A 20,674-nucleotide genomic window follows, 5' to 3' on the forward strand; every position below is an offset into this window, starting at 1 on the left:
AATGCTGTTTACTGTTCATCCATCTTTTCTTCCTGCATCCTTGTGGATTTTTTTTTGCATTAACTGTGAATCCTGGGTTGTTTCTCAATGCTTTGAAATCCCAGACTATTTCGGAGTAACCCACGCATGAAGCTACAATATGGCCTCAACTCACAGGGGGCTTACAATCACTGAGCCAATTATGGCTCGGTGGCACAGTGGTTAGCACTGCTGCCTCACAGCGCCAGGGACCCGGGTTCAATTCGCGGCTTGAGCCCCTGTCTCTGTGGAGTTTGCATGTTCCTCCTGTGTCTGCATGGGTTTCCTCCAGGTGCTCCTGTTTCTTCCCACAGTCCGAAAGATGTGTTGGTTAGGTTCATTAGTCATGCTAAATTCTCCCAAACAGGCATCAGAGTGTGGCGACTGGGGGATTTTCACAGTAACTTCATTGCGGTGTTAATGTAAGCCTACTTGCGACTAATAAATAAACTTTACTTTGGACAACCGGTACAATGTACTACAGCACGGTCACAAACATGAACGTCAAACGTTGAATGTCAGTGGCATCCACAGGCAACAAGTCAGACACTGCCCGACCTGCTGAGTGTTTCCAGCACCTTCTCTTTATATTTCAGGCTCCCAGCATCCATAATATTTTACATTTTTTGTTTTTAAATTCTCTCACAATCTTGGCTTCTGATGCCGAATTATTGAACAGTAAGAAGTCTCACAACACCAGGTTAAAGTCCAACAGGCTTATCTGGAATCATGAGCTTTCGGAGCACTGCTCCTTCATCAGGTGAGTGGAGAGTTGGATTCACAAACAGGGCATCTATAGACAAGATAATGGTTGGAATGTGAGTCTTTACAGGTGATCAAGTCTTTACAGACAATGTGAGTGGGGAGAGGGATAATCACAGGTTAAAGAGGTGTGAATTGTCTCAAGCCAGGCCAGTTAGTAGGATTTTGCAAGCCCATGCCAAATGGGGATTACATGTAGTGTGATATAATCCCGGTTGAAGGCACCCTCATGTGTGCGGAACTTGGCTATCAGTTTTTGCTCATCGATTCTGCGTTGTCGTGTGCCTTGAAGGCTGCCTTGGAGAACACAATTATAGAACGGTGTTGCCAGGATGAATAATGAATGCTCCTCTCCACAGCTCAGTACTGCCACCACCAACAACATGCATCTATATCCTCATCTGACTGATCATCTCATGGAATGGAACATGCCCTTTGGCCCACCATGTTATGTCAACCATGATGCCAAACTAAACTAATTCTTTCTGCCTGGTCTTTGTCCATATCGTTCTATTCTTTGCATTGTTATGTGCTTATCTAAAAGCCCCTTAAATGTCTCACAACATTTCATAAATTGTGAGGGGCGGGGGGGGAGGGAGCGCTGTTGGTGGAAGGGGCGGGGGCGTGGTTGCAGTATATGGGTGGGATTCGGGGACCAAGGCACAGTTGCAGAGCTAAATTATAAAGAGACTTTCTAAGATGGAAACAGAGGCAACAAGGTGTAAAGAGAAGGGATTGCAAAGAAACTGATTACAGAGGAACATTCAGCTGAAGGTGACTGCTGAGTTAAAATGGAGGATGACCATGGAGAAATCTAAAAGGAAAATAAGGCCAAGAATCTTAAAACCAATATTTAAGAAAAAATTACATTTAAATAACATTCATGACCTCCAAGGAATGTTCCAAGGAATTTTTACAGATAGGGAAGCATCCTTTGAAGCATAGTCACTGATGTAACATAGGAAATGCAACATCCAATTTGTGCACAACCATCTCACAAACTGCAATGTAACATTGTTCAGGAAGCTGGGTGAATTTAATCCTTCCAACCCCGGGAGGAGTGGGTGGAGGGTGGCAGATGAAATCGCGGAAATGATTTGCCTACCTTGAAGCTGCCAGGAGTTTACCGATTGCGAGTCTAACTTGGACAGTTGTATAGTGAGCAAGGATATAAGAACATGGGAAATAGGAGCAACAGTGGGCCATTCAGCCCCTCTAGTTTGCTCCATCAGTCAGTAAGATTGTGGCTGACCTGATTGTGGCGTTTTCTAGCCTTTCCTGCCTGTCCCCATTACCCTTGACTTCCTTATCAATAAAAAAAAACCTGTTTAACTCTGCCTTGAATAATCCAGGTTCCACTGCTCCATGTGGAAGCAAATTCAAAACACTATTGACTTTCTGAGAGGAGAAATTCCTCCTCACCTCAGTCTTAAATGGGATTATTCTGAAACTGTGCCCTCTGAGTTCTAGAATTCCACAAAGAGGAAACATCTCTCAGCATCCACTCTGTCAAACCACCCCACTGCACCCCCAGCCCCAAGAATCTCATGTTTCACTAAGATCACCTCTCATTCTTCTAAACTCCACTGAGTATAGGCCCAACCGACTCAGCCTTTCCTCACAAGACAAGCCTCTCATTGTTGTCAGGTCAGATGTTGTCTTGTGAAGAGATTGAGAAATGTGTATGGTTGAACAATAACTGTCTATTAATAAGCCACAACCATGTACATAAATATATATTTATGTACATGATTCATCTTCACAAATACATTGTATTCTCCTCATAACTTGCATTCCTAGCTATCTTTGTATTGACAGCAAAACGGCTACAATGCAGTCAATCTCTTCATCCAAGCAGTTAATATAGGTTATAAATAGTTGAGGTGCCGGCACTGATCCCTGTGGTTCCATTAGTTACAGTTCGCCATCATTGAAAGGTTTCTGTTCCCTGTTAATTCACCAGTCCACTATAAATGCTAATATATCACTCACAATACCATAAGCTCCAATCTTGCTCAATAACCTTTTATGTGGCACCTTATTCAATGCCTTTGGTGTTGGGTGGTACAGTGGCACAGTAGTTAGCACTGCTGCTTCATAACTCCTGGGTTGGATTCTCGGCTTGGGTCACTGTCTGTGCGGAGTCTGCATGTTCTCCCCGTGTTTGCATGGGTTTCCTCCGGGTGCTGCAGTTTCCTCTCACATCCCGAAAGATGTGCTGGTTAGGTGCATCGGCCATGCTAAATTCTCCCTCAGTGTACCCGAACAGGTGCTAGCGTGTGGCGACTGGGGGATTTTCACAGTGACTACCTTGCAGTGTTAATGTAAGCTTACCAAGGACATTAATAAATCACATTTTTACCTTTTTAAAATTTGGAAATCCAAATACCCGACATTTATTGATTCCCTGTTGTCCACCGTGATTGTTGCATCCTCAAAGAACGCTAATAAATTTGTCAAACATGATTTCCCTTTCACAAACCATGGTGACTCTGCCTGGTTATGTTATGATTTTCTAAATGTCCTATTGTGATCTCTTTGATAATGGATTACAGTGTTTTCCTAATGATAGACATTAAGCTAAGTGGACTGTAGTTTCTTACTTTCTGTCCCCTCGCTTCCTGAACAGAAGTGTTTCATTTGTAGTTTTCCAATCCTCTGGGACCTTTCCAGAATCTAGGACATCCACCCAAAGCTGACAGGGCTCTTTTTTTTAAATAGAAGCACATTGGGTCTTAATGATATCATTGGAACCTGTCTGCAGTTCTTACCAGATGTTCTGAACAAGAAGCTGCGGTGGCCAACCAGGCAATGAAGTTAATCTTGGCCTTAAGAGACACCAAAAAGTAACTTTGCATTTTCTTTTCCTTTCCTCATAGGTCAAGGGATCAGGTTCTTATCACTCATTAATTTTATACACCTCTATTGAGTAGAACCTGACCTTTGAAAAGGCACTAAGCCACGATAAAAAATATTCAAAGAACAAAGAACAAAGAACAACACAGCATGGGAAACAGGACCTTCAGCCCAACAAGCCCGCGCCACCATTTCAACATTGTGAGTCCCCTCTCCACCCATGACCCTTGTCTACACTTATGGCATTCCACATTGGAAACCAGATTGAGGGGAGACGAATTTAGGGACAATTTGTTACACCAATCAGCCTAAGAGCACATCTTTGGGGTGTGGGAGGAAACCGGAGCACCCGGAGAAAACCCACGTAAGCACGGGGAGAATGCGCAAACTCCCACAGACACTGGCCCAAATCCATGTATCTGCACAGCAAACAGTGACAGTCACTAAGCTGTCATGTTGCCCAGAATCTGGTCCAGTTTAAGCGTACACTAATGACGTGAAGCACTAGGCTACTCTCGAAACATCCAAGAGCAGCTCTCGTACACCCATCGCGTATATGCCCCTTTTTGTATAACAAGGCAGACCGAAGCACCCGTGGATTAAAAGAGAAAAACATCAGTAACATGCACATCCTTATACAAACATTCAAGGGAATCCCCAGAAGCTCAAAAGTAAAACAAGTGAGCTAGAAAATATGTTGGAAGGTCCATAGGAATCAATTGATTCCCAGGGATGTCCCAAGGCTCCTGAACCTTATTTAAAACAGTGTCCTATATCCCTCCATCTCCATCCCGCTCATGTGCCTATCTAAGTATCTCTTAAACAACTCCAGTGTGCCTGCCTCCACCACCTTGCTTGGCAGAGCATTCCATACCCCCACAACCCTCTGTGTGAAAAATCTCCCTCTAACATCTGAATTATACCTCGCCCCCCCTCACCCTAAGCCTGTGGCCCCTCGTAATGTATGTTTCCAATCTAGGGAAAAACTTACCACTGTTTACTCTATCTATACCCTTCATAATCTTATATACCTCTATTAGTTCTCCCCCCGTCTCCATCTTTCTAGCAAAAACAGCCCCAATTTGCCCAATCTTTCCTCATACCCCAGTCCTCCCATACCAGGCAGCATCCTGGTAAACCTCCTCTGCACTCTCTCCAGGGTCTCCACGTCCTTCCAGTAGTAAGGTGACCAGAACTGGACACAGTACTCCAAATGCGGCCTAACCAACGTTCTATACAACTGCAACATTAGACTCCAGCTCTTGTACTCTATGCCCCTTCCTATAAAGGCTAACATACCATAAGCTTTCTTCACAACCTTCTCCACCTGTACTACCACCTTCAAAGACTTGTGCACTTGCACCCCCAGGATCAGGAATTCAGAATCACGGAATTGTTACACTGCAGAAAAACAGAAAATACTGGAAAATCTCAGCAGATCTGACAGCTTCTGTGATGAGAGCGTAGTGCTAATGCTTTGAGTCTGAATGACCCTTCATCAGAGCTGATAAAGGGTCTGACGAAGGCTCATCCAGACTCAAAGTGTTGGCTCTATTCTCTCTCCACCGATACTGTCAGACCTGCTGAGATTTTCTCACATTTTCTGTTTTTGTTTCAGATTCCAGCATCCGCAGTATTTCACTGTTATTTGCCCATTGTGTCTGCACCAACTCCCCAAATGAGCATCATGACTTAGGGTCATCATTCCCCTGCCTTTTCCCTGTACCCCTGCACATTGTTTCTATTCAGATGATCATCTAATGTCCTCTTGAATGCCTTGATTGAACCTGCCTCCACCACACTTCCAGGCAGTGCATTCCAGACTCAAACTTCTCGTTGCGTGGGAAGGTTCATCTCACATCACATTGGCTTCTGTTGTAAATCACTTTAAATCTGTGCCCTCTCACTCTTGGACTTGTGCTGGGAGCAGTCACAAAGACAGTAACTTGGGGGTAGGTGCATCAAAATCTGGAGATATGACCATACATTGAGCAACCTCCCTGACTGACATGCCTCCTCCTGTGCCATCTGAACCAGGGAACAATGTACCAGAGATGCTTCAAGAACAACTTTAACATAATAAGTAAAAACAATGGGGGGTGGGGGTGGGGGGACTCTCCACCCATTTACGCCTTCGGGATTCCCTGGTCTCGTTGGCAATGTACTCCCTCCCATGGGTTTCCCGGGGGAATGTGGTGACATCAATGGGAAATCCCATTGACCATGTTGGGAGCAGAGAATCCCACTGCCAGCAAACAGCACACCATCTCCCGCTGCTGAGAAACATGCAGCCGGGAAGCCGGAGAATCTGCCCCAGTGTCATTAATCTTGCAAAACTTTCACGTATTTATAAGATATCAAACAAAATCTACTTCATTATAAAGGCACTCTAAACATAACCAAAAGCCCTCTCATGTGTAACTTAAGACCTACTGTGCTCACAGGAGCAATCTTGGCTCCCGCTGCAATTGGGTATTCCAGAAAAAATAGCAGGAAACTGGCAAATGAATTGTGCTGGATTTGCATGAAATTAATTTCTTTAATGATGCTCATGCAGACAATGGTTGGAAACAGATTCTTTTGCTTCCCTTCAGTGTGTGAAGCAGCATATGAGGCAATTCATGCCTTGTACTGTTTTACATACAGGAGACTATGATCTGCATTGTTTCTGCAACAGTACCTTTCTTTATGTGACTAGCCATTAGCTAAACTCACTTTTCGAGTAGGAGTACACTCCCCACCCCCACAACCCTGAGGTCAATTCTGAGGCCAGAATTCTCTCCATTCAACAGGACTATCTGGAGCATGGCATGAACTCAACTTCTTAACATTGAGGTGGGAAGGCTACCACTAGGCCATTGCTCACTTCCCGCAAGCACTTTAGTTCACTGAAAATATAGGATCGCAGAATTCTAGAGTCAGAGAAGTTTACAGCATGGCAGCAGGCCCCTTGGCCCAATTTGTCCATGCTGCCTCTTTTATTAACCCCTAAGCCAGCCCTAATTGCCCGCATTTGGCCCATATGCCTCTCTGCCCATTTTACCCACGTAACTGTCTAAATGCCTCTAATACTGCCTCTGGCAGCTTGTTCCAGACAGTCCCCATCCTCTGTTTGAGAAAACTGTCCCTCTGGACCCTTTGTATCTCTCCTCTCTCACCTTAAACCTATGCCCTCTAGTTTTAGACTCCCTTACCTTTGGGAAAAGATGTTGACTATCTAGCTGATCTATGCCCCTCATTATTTTATAGATCTCTATAAGAACATCCCTAAGCCTTCTAGTCCCCAGAGAAAAAAATCCCAGTTTATCCAGCCTCTCCTTACAACTCAATCCATCAAGTCCTGGTAGTATCCTAGTAAATCTTTTCTGCACTCTTTCTAGTTTAATAATATTCTTTCTATAATAGGGTGACCAGAACTGTACGCGGAATTGCAGACTGGAAAGACATTAATGCTGGATCTGCTGTTCTAATTCAAGGTGGCTCCTGCGCTTGAGATCCACTTGATGTACGACACCAAAGCATTGGCTCTATTATTTAATTTGATTTGATTTGGTTTATGATTGTCACATGTATTGGTATATGGTGAAAAGTATTGTTTCTTATGCACTATACGGACAAAACATATCGTTCATATAGAAGGAAAGGAGAGAGTACAGAATGTAGTGTTACAGTCATAGCTAAGATCAACTTAATGTAAACTAGGTCCATTCGAAAGTCTGATGGCACCAGGGAGTCAACTGGTACGTGTCCTCAGACTTTCGTAGCTTTTTCCTGATGGAGGAAGGTGAAAGAGAGAATATTCGGGATGTGTGGGGTCGTAATTATGCTGGCTGCTTTTCTGAGGCAGTGGGAGGCGTAGACAGTGCCGATGGGTCTGAGACGGGTTTGAGTGATGGATTGGGCTTTGTTCATGGCCCTTTGTGTATTATGACCTTTTAAAAATGGCATTTACTAACCATGTAATTGGTGGCGTATTCACCTACAATTTTAAGTGGTCACTGATGTATAGGGGATGGGAGTTCTCCAAGTTTCTGGACTTTGTGGGACTTGCCATATGCCTGGAGTCTGGTTGCAGTCAGATGAGGCCATCTAACTCCAAAAGGAAGATGTTCAAATATGGACTCTTGAAGCTGAGAGAATTTTTTTTAATTTGCTCGTAAGAGGTCCGTGTTTTAAGACAGTGGAAGGGTTCTTCTATGGGGGGGCTTGGATCACACTAGTGCAGGCACTTGTTGTGCCCGACAATGATGTTGCCCTCTGAAGATTCCTGAAATCTCCAGTCAGTCGAGAAAACCAGGTGGTATCCCAGTGAACTGCCAGAATCAGGGGCCTAAAGGTTTTTGGGCCTTGTATTTTCTGAAGTGTGATATCATTAAGATTGCTATTAATGGAATAACCCATGCCTACTTTTAATGGGAGCAGTTAATTCTGATATACGGAGAAATTTTCCACAATACACTGTTTTCCACAATATATCTTCCATGTATTACTAAGGTCTATTAATTTTACTACCATTAATGGGTTTGCTGCAAATTACCACAATTTGTTCAGCAGATCCAGGGAAGAAAAAATAATCTCACCCTCAAATATCTTTCCCTTCACTCCTTATGTTACTGAGGACAGTTACTCAATGTGGAGGGGACAATTGTATAGCTTTGTAACTTCCTCAAAGTGGCAATCTGTGAACGAACCTTCCCTCACTGTATTTACACAGCTCCTATCTCACCCAAACTTCCTCACTCAGTACAGGTGAGACAGGAGCAGTGCAGCACACCCCGGCAGCATCAGGAAGTAATGCAAGGCCCTCCCCGTTTTTATGGCAGGAGGAAGGGGCAGACCAAAAGGAGGTGGGAGGGGAGTGGGCGAGACGAATAGGAAGGGAGGGGGTTGATCCCAGGCCAGAGCAGAGTGCAGGGGGCTGCCCTGGACTGGGGTTGATTCTGTCTCCACCTGATGTTGAGACTTGTGGCACCTTCATGGGCGGGATGGTACACAGTGGTTAGCACTGCTGCCTCATAACGCCACAGACCCAGATTCAGTTCCAGCCTGTCTGTGTGGACTTTGCATGCTCTCCCCGTGCCTGAATGGGTTTCCTCTGAGTGCTTTGATTTCCTCCAAAGATGTGCAGGTTAGGTGGATTTAGCCATGCTAAATTGCCCCTTAGTATCAGGGGGATTAGCAGGGTAAATACGCAGGATTATAGGGATAGGGCCTGGATGGGATGGGCTGAATGGCTTCCTTTTTTACTGTATAAAACTTGGAGCAGGAGTAGGCCCCTTGAGCCTGCTCCACCATTCAATAAGATCATGGCTGATCTTTTTGTGGACTCAGCTCCACTTACCCGCCCACTCACCATAACCCTTAATTCCTTTACCATTCAAAAATCTATCTATCCTTGCCTTAAAAACATTCAATGAGGTAGCCTCAACTGCTTCACTGGGCAGGGAATTCCACAGATTCACAACCCTTTGTGTGAAGAAGTTCCTCCTCAACTCAGTCCTAAATCTGCTTCCCCTTATTTTGAGACTATGCCCGCTTGGTCTAGTTTCACCTGCCAGTGGAAACAATTTCCCTGCTTCTATTTTATCTATTCCTTTCATAACCTTATGTGTTTCTATAAGGTCTCTTCTCATTCTTCTGAATGCCAAATGAGTATAGCCCCAGTCTACTCGGTCACTCCTCATAAGCCAACCCTCTCAAGTCCAGAATCAACCTAGTGAATCTCCTCTGCACCCCCTCTAGTGCCAGTATATCCTTTCTCAAGTAAGGAATCCAAAACTGTACACAATACTCCAGGTGTGGCCTCACCAGCCCCTTATACAGCTACAACATAACCTCACTGTATTTAAACTCCATCCCTCTGGCAATGAAGGACAACATTCCATTTGCCTTCTTAATTACCTGCTGCACCCGCAAACCAACTGCTTGAGATTCCTGCACAAGGACACCCGGGTCCCTCTGCACAGCAGCATACTGCAATTTTTTACCATTTACCCATTGATGGGTTTTTGATAAGCGAGGGGATTAAGGGTTATGGGGAGAGGGCGGGAATGTGGAACTGAGACACGACAGATCAGCCATGATCTTATTGAATGACGGGGCAGGCTCGAAGGGCTGGATGGCCTACTCCTGCTCCTATTTCTTATGTTCTTAAATAATAGTCCATTTTGCTGTTATTCCTACCAAAATGGATGACCTCGCATTTACCTTCCAGACCCTTGCCCACTCACTTAAATGTGTAGATGTGTAGGTTAGAGGGATTAGTGGGTATAGTATGTAGGGATATGGGGGTAGGGCCTGGGTGGGATTGCGTTCGGTGCAGACTCGATGGGCCGAAGGGCCTCTTTCTGCACTGTAGGGTTCTGTGGAGATCTGAACAAACAAATGGAGGAGTGAGTGGCAGTTTTCCGGGTTTTGCATAGATTGTCCACCAAAATCCCGGCACCCAAACCCCACGGAAATTTAACCCTTCGGTTTTGAAATTCCTGGAAAGGTGTATCTGCGTTCTGTGGAAGGGGTGACCTGCTGAGAGCACGGAGCTGCCAGTTAATTTGATCTCTCCATCCAAAGACACAGCCCTTGTCCAAGCAGTTGCTCATCTGACAATGTAATCGGTTGTGATGGACTTGTCATTTCAAATAAAAGGGCTTCTTATATTGCTGGCTCCATTCCGATTAAAGGGGAACAGTAGAATGAATAAATAATAAAGTACAGCCCCGACACATCCATTAATCCGGCAGCAGTGCTCACTTTGCTTTTGGCTTCAGGGTTCATACGCATCAAGTGTTTGGTAAGTGCTTCCCCTCACCTCTTAGCGTTTTAAGGTTGACAGCTGGAGAGCCTGACTTGCGATGGACATTAAACATCTGCTTTCTCAAATATAAAATACATCCAGAAAGTGACATAAATCATTTGTGTCAACCCATCCGCTTTCCAATACTTTTAGATAACATTGGCTCTCTAATACCAAAACTGTGCGAAAGCTTCACATTTGGCTAGACGGTGACAGAGTGATGCAAAATGATGCCAGCCATGGTGGGTTCAATCCCTGTCCCAATCCTGGTAATTCGTGGAGATCTGCCCCCTCACCTTAAGCTAAAGATGACCGATTACCTCTTGCTGATGGAAAGGGATGCCCATTGTCCTTTGTGGGCTCTGGCTAATTAATTACCATGGAAGCCTCAACTCACCAGGAGAAGAATAAATCTATTGATTAGTTACATACCTTGGGATGACACTCTGGCAGACAATCTCATTTTATAATCGATATTGGTGGAGCACTGCAGTAAGCTCTGTGCAGTATTGCTGAAGAAATGTACAGGTCAAGCTTTTCAGATGAATTGTTAGTTCTTTCACGCATAAATATGCAACCAAAGCTCCCCAGAGGGGAAGGCAGTTGCAAGAGATAGTAAACGACGATGAAGTAGGCTGGATTTTAGTGTACAGGCTGGTGAAGAACAGTCCCACAACAGCAGTAACTGTGGTGATGTCACTGGGAAGCTTTGCAGGGAAGTAAGAGGCAACCATAGCATCTAACCCTGGTGCCAACTTTGCAAGACTCAGCGTAACATGACAAAGATGTGAATCGCACACTCCCATCAACCTCCCCTCCCCCCTCCCCCCACTCTCCCCAGCCATCCCCACCACCACCTCCGTTGGGTTTGAGGCAGGGGCAGAGCTTGAAATTGCATAATACATTACATAAAGGGCAAGTGGGTAACTAAGGAGGCCTATTCGGGTCCATAAGGGTAACTGGAGCATGGAGGCAGGAAACACAACTGTGAGTTCTGACCATCATGTTACAGGGAGAATGTGATTGCACGAGGGAAGGTACAGAGGAGAATTTTGAGAATGTTGCCAGAATATAGGAAATCCTGTATGATGAAATACTAGACAGAAATCTAGGTCATTTTCTTAGTAACAGAGGAGGCTAAGGGGAAATTTAATAGAGGTGTATGAAATTATGAGGCACTAGGATAGAGTGGTAGACTTCCTTGCCTTTGTTTTCCAAATTTTCTCTTTAATTTTACCCCTGCACTTTCTACACTCCTCTCGAGTACTGAGTTCTGGGTAACTGAAGTAATCTTTCCATTTTTGCCTTAGCGTAGAATTAATCAGAGAATCCCTACAGTGTAGAAGGAAGCCATTCAGCCCATTTGAGTTTGCATCTAATCTCCGACAGAACACCTTACCCAGGCCCTAACTCTATAACCTCACGTATTTACCCTGCACATCTTGGGACACTAAGGGACAATTTAGCATGGTAAATCCACTTAACCTGTGCATCTTTGTATGCTTTTTAAACTATTTGCTTTTTAATATCCAGTGTGGGGGATGGGAATTGTGATTTGGGAATCTTGCCTTATTTTTGTGGGCACATCTTTGTTCTAAACCCTCTATATCGCCTCCTTGGGTGCCTTCCACTGCTCTAACTGCAGTTTCCAGTGTGCTTTTTTCCACATTGTGGCCGAAGTTTTAAGCTCCCACCATAAGTAGTTGCCTACCCGCTCCCACCTGTTCTGTTTCACCCGTGGTGGGGACGGTGTGGCGCAACTCAAGCCTATAAGTGGCCAATGAATGCGTAACAAAGTGCAAAGTGTCAGGTAAAACCTGGTGGCATTATGGTGTGGCTAGGGACAGGGCCCGCTGGTCAGGCACTGGATAAGGTGGTGGGCAACAGACAGAAGACACAAATTTGAAGTCATTGACCAATGGATTAGGGAGAAGTTGAGGAGAGTTTTTTTCCATCCAGGTTGATGTGATATGGAAGTCAGTATCTGTAGCAGCAGAAACCCTCATTGCATTTCATAGAATCATTGAATCATAGAACTCTACAGTGCAGAAAGAGGCCCTTTGGCCCATCGAGTCTGCATTGAACACAATCCCACCCAGGCCCTACCCCCATATCCCTACATATTTTCCCACTAACCTATGCATCTCAGGACACTAAGGGGCAATTTTTTTTAAGCATGGCCAATCACCTAACCCGCACATCTTTGGACTGTGGGAGGAAACTGGAGCACCTGGGGGAAACCCACGCAGACACGAGGAGAGTGTGCTAACTCCACACAGACAGTGACCTGAGGTGGGAATTGAATCCAGGTCCCTGGAGCTGTGAAGCAGCAGTGCTAACCACTGTGCTACCATGCCACCCATAAAAAATAGTTGACTCGATTATGGAGCGAAGAGCTGGAAAGTGGAATGAGGCTAGATTGTTTCTTCTTTGGCCATCATAGTTATGACGGGCTGGGTCACCTCCATTTCTGCTGTATTTTTCTTTTGTCTTTCTATGTAGTTTGACATAACCTGTGCTTCTTAAATTAATGCTGTATTGTTTTGAGGCATTTTCTAAGATGGCACGATGGCACAATGGTTAGCACTGCTGCCTCACCGCGCGAGGGACCTGGGCTCAATTCCAGGTGACTCCCTGTGTGAAGCTTGCATGTTCTCCCCATGTCTGTGAGGGCTTCCTCTGGGTGCTCTAGTTTCTCCCACAGTTCAAAGAGGTACAGTTTAGGTGGAATAGCCATGATAAATTGCCCCTCAGTGTCGGGGGGGGGGGCATTAGCAGAGTAAATAAATGGGGTTACAGGGATGGTGGGATTGTTGTTGATGCAGGCTTGGTGGGCCAAATGGCCTCCTTCTGCACTGTAGGGATTCTATTTTATGATTCTGCTTTTCCCAAGAAATACCGAAGTTTAATGCATTGAATTAGCCATCTCTCTTCACTTGCGTGGAAAACAATACACTTTATACAATCATGAATATTCAGTGTTTGCTGATTTATAGATGTGATTCTCCAACCCTGATGAAACAGTTTTTTAGCAAGTGAACATTGGTAACCATGAGGAAAAGGATTTCCTGGGCACTGGGGGAGGCTCGAGACAGAATTTCACTGTCCCTTTCAGAACTGGCTAGGGAATAGGAAGACTTGCAAAATAACACAAGAAAGTGTCTGATGTTTACTGGAGGGAAGAATGCCTGACATCTTCCGACTGAGATGTCATTTTGCCAACAGCAGGAGGTTTGGTAGCTCAGTCGCCCACACAGAGCCGAATTGAGGCATCTCAATGGCCAACTGAGTGCCCCTTGTGGTCTCTGCAGGCAATTGCATGCACTGGGTGGGGTGGGGGTGTGGATGCTGCTGCTGAATGTGGAAGCCACTCAGCGAAGCCTAGAATCATAGAATTCATAGAATCATAGATTTCCTACAGTGCAGAAGGAGGCCACCAGAGGGCCTGGTGACTTCCCAATGGGATAGGTGGGGGGCAGAAATGTATTCTCGTTTCTGGGCACCCCATGGCTCACAGAAGGCGTTCCCCTGCCTGCCTTGCCCTGTATTCCCCAATCCCACTTACCCTCCCTTGAGGGGGTTCCCTAGGCACTGACGCTTCCAAAGCCTCAGCTAGGACCACCATTCACTGAGGCTGCTGGGATGTGGGCCTTCTGAATTGGCCAGCAACTTTTGGCGGAAGACCTTTATGTCTTCATACTACTCAGTTGGTAGCCACCGGGAAGCTGCCTTTCCAGCTCCCATCACTGACCAAAACGGTTTCGACCCCTGCTTTAGCGGCAGGATCTTGTTGTCGAAAATTAGCCTTTTCGCCACCCTGCCCATTGCCAAGAATCTGTTAATACTCTGGCTTTGGTCTAACATTTCTAAACACGCTGGTCTCAGTGGAGTGCACTAATGTTCGCTTTAAAACCCAGTAAAACCAACAGGTTTTTAAATTATTCATGCAGAATTGTGTGCAGCCGTAAATCACCACCACAAGGATTATAAAAATGTCACATTAGTAATATAAGTAAATTGACTTCTTCAGTCATCCGCACACACTGTCATAAAGTAATTGATGTTCAGACGTAGCAGAGTGATTGGATTTAAGGGGAGATATTTATGACTCAACACTCATTTAGATATTTAGATTCAACACTCACCTATGTGCAACCCCAGATAACTGTAGCAATGACAGATATCTCATGAATTTGACCCTTGCTGGAAGCATGAGACAAACTGGCAATGTTAGACTGGACTAACAAAATGAAAGTCATAGGGAAGGAACTTCCTTCGATTTATTCCAGCCTTAGCACTGTAACTTTACCAGAAGGTGCAAGGAGATTCCTGACCACACAGTTTGTACAGGGAAGGACACTTTGCAATAAACTGATTAAGTGAGATTGGAATAAACAAATTTCTGTATTAGAATGGGTGGCATCGTGGCACAGTGGTTAGCACTGCTGTCTCACAGCTCCAAGTGACCCAGGTTCAATTCTAGCCTCCAGTGACTATCTGTGCAGAGTCTGCATGTTCTCCCCACGTCTGCATGAGTTTCCTCCAGGTGTTCCAGTTTTCTCCTACAGTCCAAAGACGTACAAGTTAGGTGGATTGGCCATGCTAAATTGCCCCACAGGACGTGATTTTATACAGCCTTGCTTGTCCAGAAACTGTAAAATCCCACCTGAGGTCAACAGGCCTTACCATGCTTGAACCCTCGCACACTCTGATTCCCGTGGCGGGCGGGGGGTGTTAAAATTCTGGCCATAGTGTTCTAAGTTATGCAGATTAGATAAATTGGCCATGATCAGTGTGCAGGGTATGGAGTTAAGGCAGGGGGTTGGGCCCAGGTAGGGTGCTCTTTGGAGGGTCAGTTCATAGTTGATGGGCCAGATAGCCTCTTCTACACCGTAGGGATTCTACAGTTCTATGAAATTTCAACTGGTTTCAGTGCACTGGACTGGATGGTGATTGAGGGCCTTTACAATGAACAATGAACAATACAGCACAGGAATAGACCTTCAGCCCACCAAGTCTGTGCTAACACAGATGCCTCTAATCTAATATTTTCTTACCTCTATATGGTCCATATCCCGCTATTCCCTGGCTATTCACTTATCTAATAAGATGTCTCTTGAATGTTTTATGGAATCTGCTTCCACCACCTCCTCCAGCAATATGTTCCAGGTATTCACCACCCAGTGTGTGAAAATCCTACCCCTTACATCACCTTTAAAAATTTTCTTTCTCACTTTCACCTATGCCCCTGAGTAATTGACCCTTCAACCCTGGGAAAAAGACTCTGACTATCCACTCTATCTAAACCCGTCATAATCTCGTTAGCTTCTACCAGGTTCCTCCTCATCCTCCGAAGCCCCAGTGAAAACAGTCCAAGTTTGTTCAACCTCTCTTCATAATCCATATCCTCCAAACCAGGCAACATCCTGGTAAATCTTCTGCCCCCTTTCCAATGCATTAGTATCTTTCTGGTAGTGTGGCAACCAGAATTGTACACAATACTCCAAATGCGGCCTAACCAAAGTCTTATTGGAACATGATTTTCCAATTCCTACGCTCAACACTCTGATGAAGGCTAGCGTGCCATATGCCTTCTTGACCACCTTGTCCGCCTGAGTTGCCACCTTCAGGAAACTGTGGATCTGCACGCATAGACCCCTCTGTACGATAATATTTCTAAGGGCTCTACCATTTACTGTAAACTTTCCTTCTGCAGTAGATCCTCTAAATCACAACACCTCACATTTTTCCAGATTAAATTCCATTTGTTATCTTTTGGCCGGGTCTCTAGCCAATTTATATCCTGCTGTATACTTTGACAATCCCCCTCACTATCCGCTACATCCCCAAATTTTGTATCATCTGCAAATTTACTAATCAGACCACTTACATTTTCCAAATCATTTATTTATATTACAAACAACATAGGTCCCAGCACTAATCCTTGTGGAACACCTTTCCAGTTTGTGAAGTACCCTTCCACTGCTACTCCCTGTTTTCTATGCCTAAGATGTGGAGATGCCGGCGTTGGACTGGGATAAACACAATAAGAAATCTCACAACACCAGGCTAAAGTCTAACAGGTTTATTTGGTAGTAAAACCCACAAGCTTTTGGAACGGTGCTTCTTCATCAGGTGAGTGGAAACTCCCTTTTTATCTCAACATGTCTCAGAATATCAATTTCCTCTTTCTACACTCACCACCCAACACATCCTTCTCCTTTGTGAATACCGATGCAAAGTACTCGTTAAGGACCTCACCCACCTCATCTGGCTCCACACACAAATCCCCTCCACTGTCCTTGAGTGGACCTACCCTTTCCTTAGCTACCCTCTTCCTCCTCATATACGCATAAAAAACTGATGTTATCATATTTAATAGTCAGTAAATGATCTTTTCATAGTATCCCTACAATGCAGAAGGAGTTCATTTGGCCCATCGAGTCTGTGCCAACCACAATCCCACCCACCCAGGTCCTATCCCCATAACCCCGTTTATGCTGCTAGCCCCCCGACACTAATGCTGAATTTTACTACCTTGCCTGCCCGAGGCTCGTTAAGATACCGCCCGAGACCAATGGAGAATACCATTTTGCGAGCCTCGCCCGCCCTGATTCTGGGGTGGGTGTGGCGGTAAAATTCTGGCCTAAGGGTCAACTTAGCACTGCCAATCAACCTAACCCGCACATCTTTAGACTGTGGGAGGAAACTGGAGCACCCAGAGGAAACCCAGCACACACGGGGAGAATGTGCAAACAGACAGTGACTGAGCCAGGAATTGAACGCAGGTTCCTGACGCTGTGAAGCAGCAGTGCTAACCACTGTGCTACCGTGCCACCCTTTTACAGCAAAATGAATGACAGGTAAGGGAATGGGTGAAATAGCCTGCCCACACTTATTGGCTCTAGATACTGGAGAGGGAAGCTGGCAAAATATCTTTGGGTTTTCCTTGACTTTACTTGCCAATATTTATTCATGTCCTTTTTTTGGTTTTTTCAACACCCCTTTCAAATTCGCCACCGCACTCTCTATACTCCTCTCAGCTTTCTGTAGTTCTGAGCTCTTTTCATCTGACATCTGAGGAACCAAGTATCTTAATTTCACGAATGAAGGGAAGGAAATAGGAGGGAGGGTTATTGACCATTTTTAAGCAACAGGAAACACTGAGGCCATTTCAAAGATAAATTCATTAATGAATTCTATGATTTATTACAGTCATTAACATAAATGAAATATTATTTAGTACTGTGTTTTATTTTCAGGAAATGATTACCTAGCGACGAAGCCTTGTCAGGCCATTTATTTCTCCAATTTGTGAAAAGATTGCACACAAATTTATTCTGGAGCCAAAGATGTCCAAATTCATAACTTAGTCAGGTCCTTCGCAAAACCGAGTCCATTGCAATTTTATTACAAGGATCTGAATCGTGACGGGCAGCATGGTGGCACAAAGGTAAGCACTGCTGTCTCATGGCGCCAGGGATTCGGGTTCAATCCCAGCCTCTGTCTGTTTGGAGCTTGCAATGTTTTCTGCATAGGTTTCCTTTGGGTGCAGTGGTTTCCTCCCACAGCCCAAAGATGTGCAGATTAGGTTGCTTAGTCATGGCGAATGCATGCCATTATGGGGATAGAATGGGGGTTGGACATAGATAAGATGCTCTTTTGGAGAGTTGGTGCAAACTCGATAGGTTGAAAAGTCTCCTTTTGCACTATAAAGATTCTATGAATTACGTTATTCATCAATAAATAGAGTCAGAGGAAAGCCAAAAGAAAAATAAGAGGCAAAGGTTCCTTGTGCACCACTTGCTGAAGGTAAACACGTAGTTGCAGCAGGGGGTAAAGAAGGCAAATGATATGTTGGCCTTCATTGTGAGAGGTTTCTGAGGAAGGATGTTCTTGCTCTCGAGGGAGTGCAACAAAGGTTTACCAGGCTGATTCTGGAGACGACAGGACTGATGTATGAGGAGAGATTGACTAGGTTAGGATTGTTTTTGCTGGCGTTCAGATGAATGAGGGAGAATCTCATAGACACTTACAAAATTCTAACAGGACTAGACAGGGTAGATGCAGGGAGGATGTTCCTGATGGTGGGGGAGTTCAGAACCAGGGGTCACTGTCTGAGGATTCAGGGTAGACCATTTAGGACGGAGGTGAGGAGACATTTCTTCACCCAAAGAGTGGTGAGCCTGTGGAATTCATTATCAAAACATTGAATGCATTCAAGAAGTGGCGAGATATATAGCATCGGGGCGAATGGGATCAAAGGTTATGGGGAGAAAGCAGGATTAAGCTCTTGAGTTGGACAATCAGACTCTGATCACAATGAATGGTGGAGCAGGCTCAAAGGGCCAAATGGCCTCCGCCTGTCCTATCTTCTACGTTTCTATGTTCTTTTGATGCAGGTCGATGTGGAACGCATATACAAAATGTGTTGACAACAATGGCTTCACTGATTAATTTGTATTGGGGGCTTAGTGACTCAATCACATCTTCGGAAAGAAATGATAAACAGAACTTCTGAAGTAAAATGAGTTTCAAATGGTTCTGTATTCTGGAGATCCCAGGGAAAAAACAGCAGCAAGCTCTCCTGGTACCACTGCCAAAATAATCCCCTCAACCAAAGTAGATTAATTCATCAGTCATCTTGTTGCTGTTTTGGAGGCATTGTTGATCATTATATTGGCACTTTTACCTACTTAATCACAGTTCCACCCTACCAAAGTCATTGATCATTTGCAACACTCTGAGGAAATTTAATGTGATAAATCCCTCTGCAAATGCACATGCCAATGACCTGACTTTCCTCTTTCTCCCAGCAGTGTGCTTCAAATTAGTAACATCACAGTAAGGTAGAAATAACTTGCATTACCAGTGCAACGTCACTGCAGTTTTAATCAAGACCATTTCACTGCAAAGTGTTGTACGTTTCTTATGTTTCCTTTGTATTAATTGGGAGTTTAATAAATGTACCCTAAAAGGAAAGGGTGGTGCAGTGGTAGTGACATTGAATGTGTAATCCCCATGGTGGTTCCCGGGGGAGGGAGGGGGAGAAGGGTAGGGCGAAGGGGGGACGGGAGGGAGGACAGGGGGAGGGTGGAGGGTGAGGGGGAGGGGTGAGGGGGAGGGGTGAGGGGGAGGGAGTGAGGGGGAGGAGAGGAAGGGGAGGAGGGACTGGGTATGGGTGGGTGGGTGGGGGGAGAGGGGAAGGGAGGAGGGTGTTCGAATCTCACCATAGCGAATAATAAAACTCAAATTTAAATTTAAAAAAGAAATTTCTGATGACCGCTGTAGTGCTGAGCCCAAAATAGAATTGGACATTTGAAATTAAAGAATTGGGCACACTAAATTAAACTACAATCAGTTCCAGCAAGCGGCCTGCTGAAAATCAGACCTGGACAAAGTTTGGTTATACTGAACTCAGGCAGCCTGCTGGGGAATGTCTGGATCAGCCCCCAATAACCAATCAAGTGATCATCGCTCCTATTTCCCTACTGTCCGCAGGCTAGCTGGGGCCAGACTCCAAGGCGCCCGGGGCAGGCTCAGGTGTCCTGTTAACAGGTCATCACCTAGATCTCTAGGCACTGAGCCCCCACCACCTGAGACACCATTGGCAGATGGCCAAGGGCAGGTGGGAAAAGAAGTGCGTAGCAATGGGGAGATAAAAATAGACACTCTGGACATCATGACGGGAGACGACCGAGAACAGACCAGAGAACGAAGGAAGGAAGCAAGCAAGGAAAAAACAGCCTAGAAGAATCACCTTTGCGAAGACGAACCAGAAGGACTCACGGACTGAATCTATAGTACAGCCGAATCCTGAGTGTTTCTTGTAATATCTTGTATACACAGTGGTCATTTACAGGTTAACGAGTCTAATAAAGTTTGTGACTTATATCTGTGTCCATACTTTGTTCTTCTCATAAATAAAGGCACCTGGGTAAAACTTTGATTAAGAAGCTGGCTGCAGTGTCTGAATTGGACAGATACAACATCATAAACCTATTGTTGATTGTCATTTAAACCCATCAGGTTCATTAATGTCTTTCAGGGAAGTAAATCTGCATCATTGTGACCTCAGTCTTCTGAAATGGCTGCTTTCCTCCCACAGCCCAAAAACGTACAGGTTAGGTGGCTTAGTCATGGTAAATGCATGTGATTATAAGGGTAGGATGGGGTATGGGCTTGGGTAAGAAGCTCTTCTGGAGAGTTGGTGCAGACTCGGTGGGCCGAATGGCCTCCTTCTGC

The 20,674-nt window shown here is 45.0% G+C and overlaps 1 protein-coding gene across 1 annotated transcript in view; it reads right to left on the bottom strand.

Annotated features, from left to right (window-relative positions):
• Positions 1 to 20,674, bottom strand: part of LOC145350623 (ALK tyrosine kinase receptor-like) — a 1,029,887-nt gene that overhangs the window by 875,350 nt on the left and 133,863 nt on the right. The window lies entirely within an intron of this gene.

Source organism: Carcharhinus amblyrhynchos, chromosome 12 (genome assembly GCF_965287045.1).
Source record: "Carcharhinus amblyrhynchos chromosome 12, sCarAmb.v2.hapA, whole genome shotgun sequence".
NCBI lineage: Eukaryota > Metazoa > Chordata > Chondrichthyes > Carcharhiniformes > Carcharhinidae > Carcharhinus > Carcharhinus amblyrhynchos.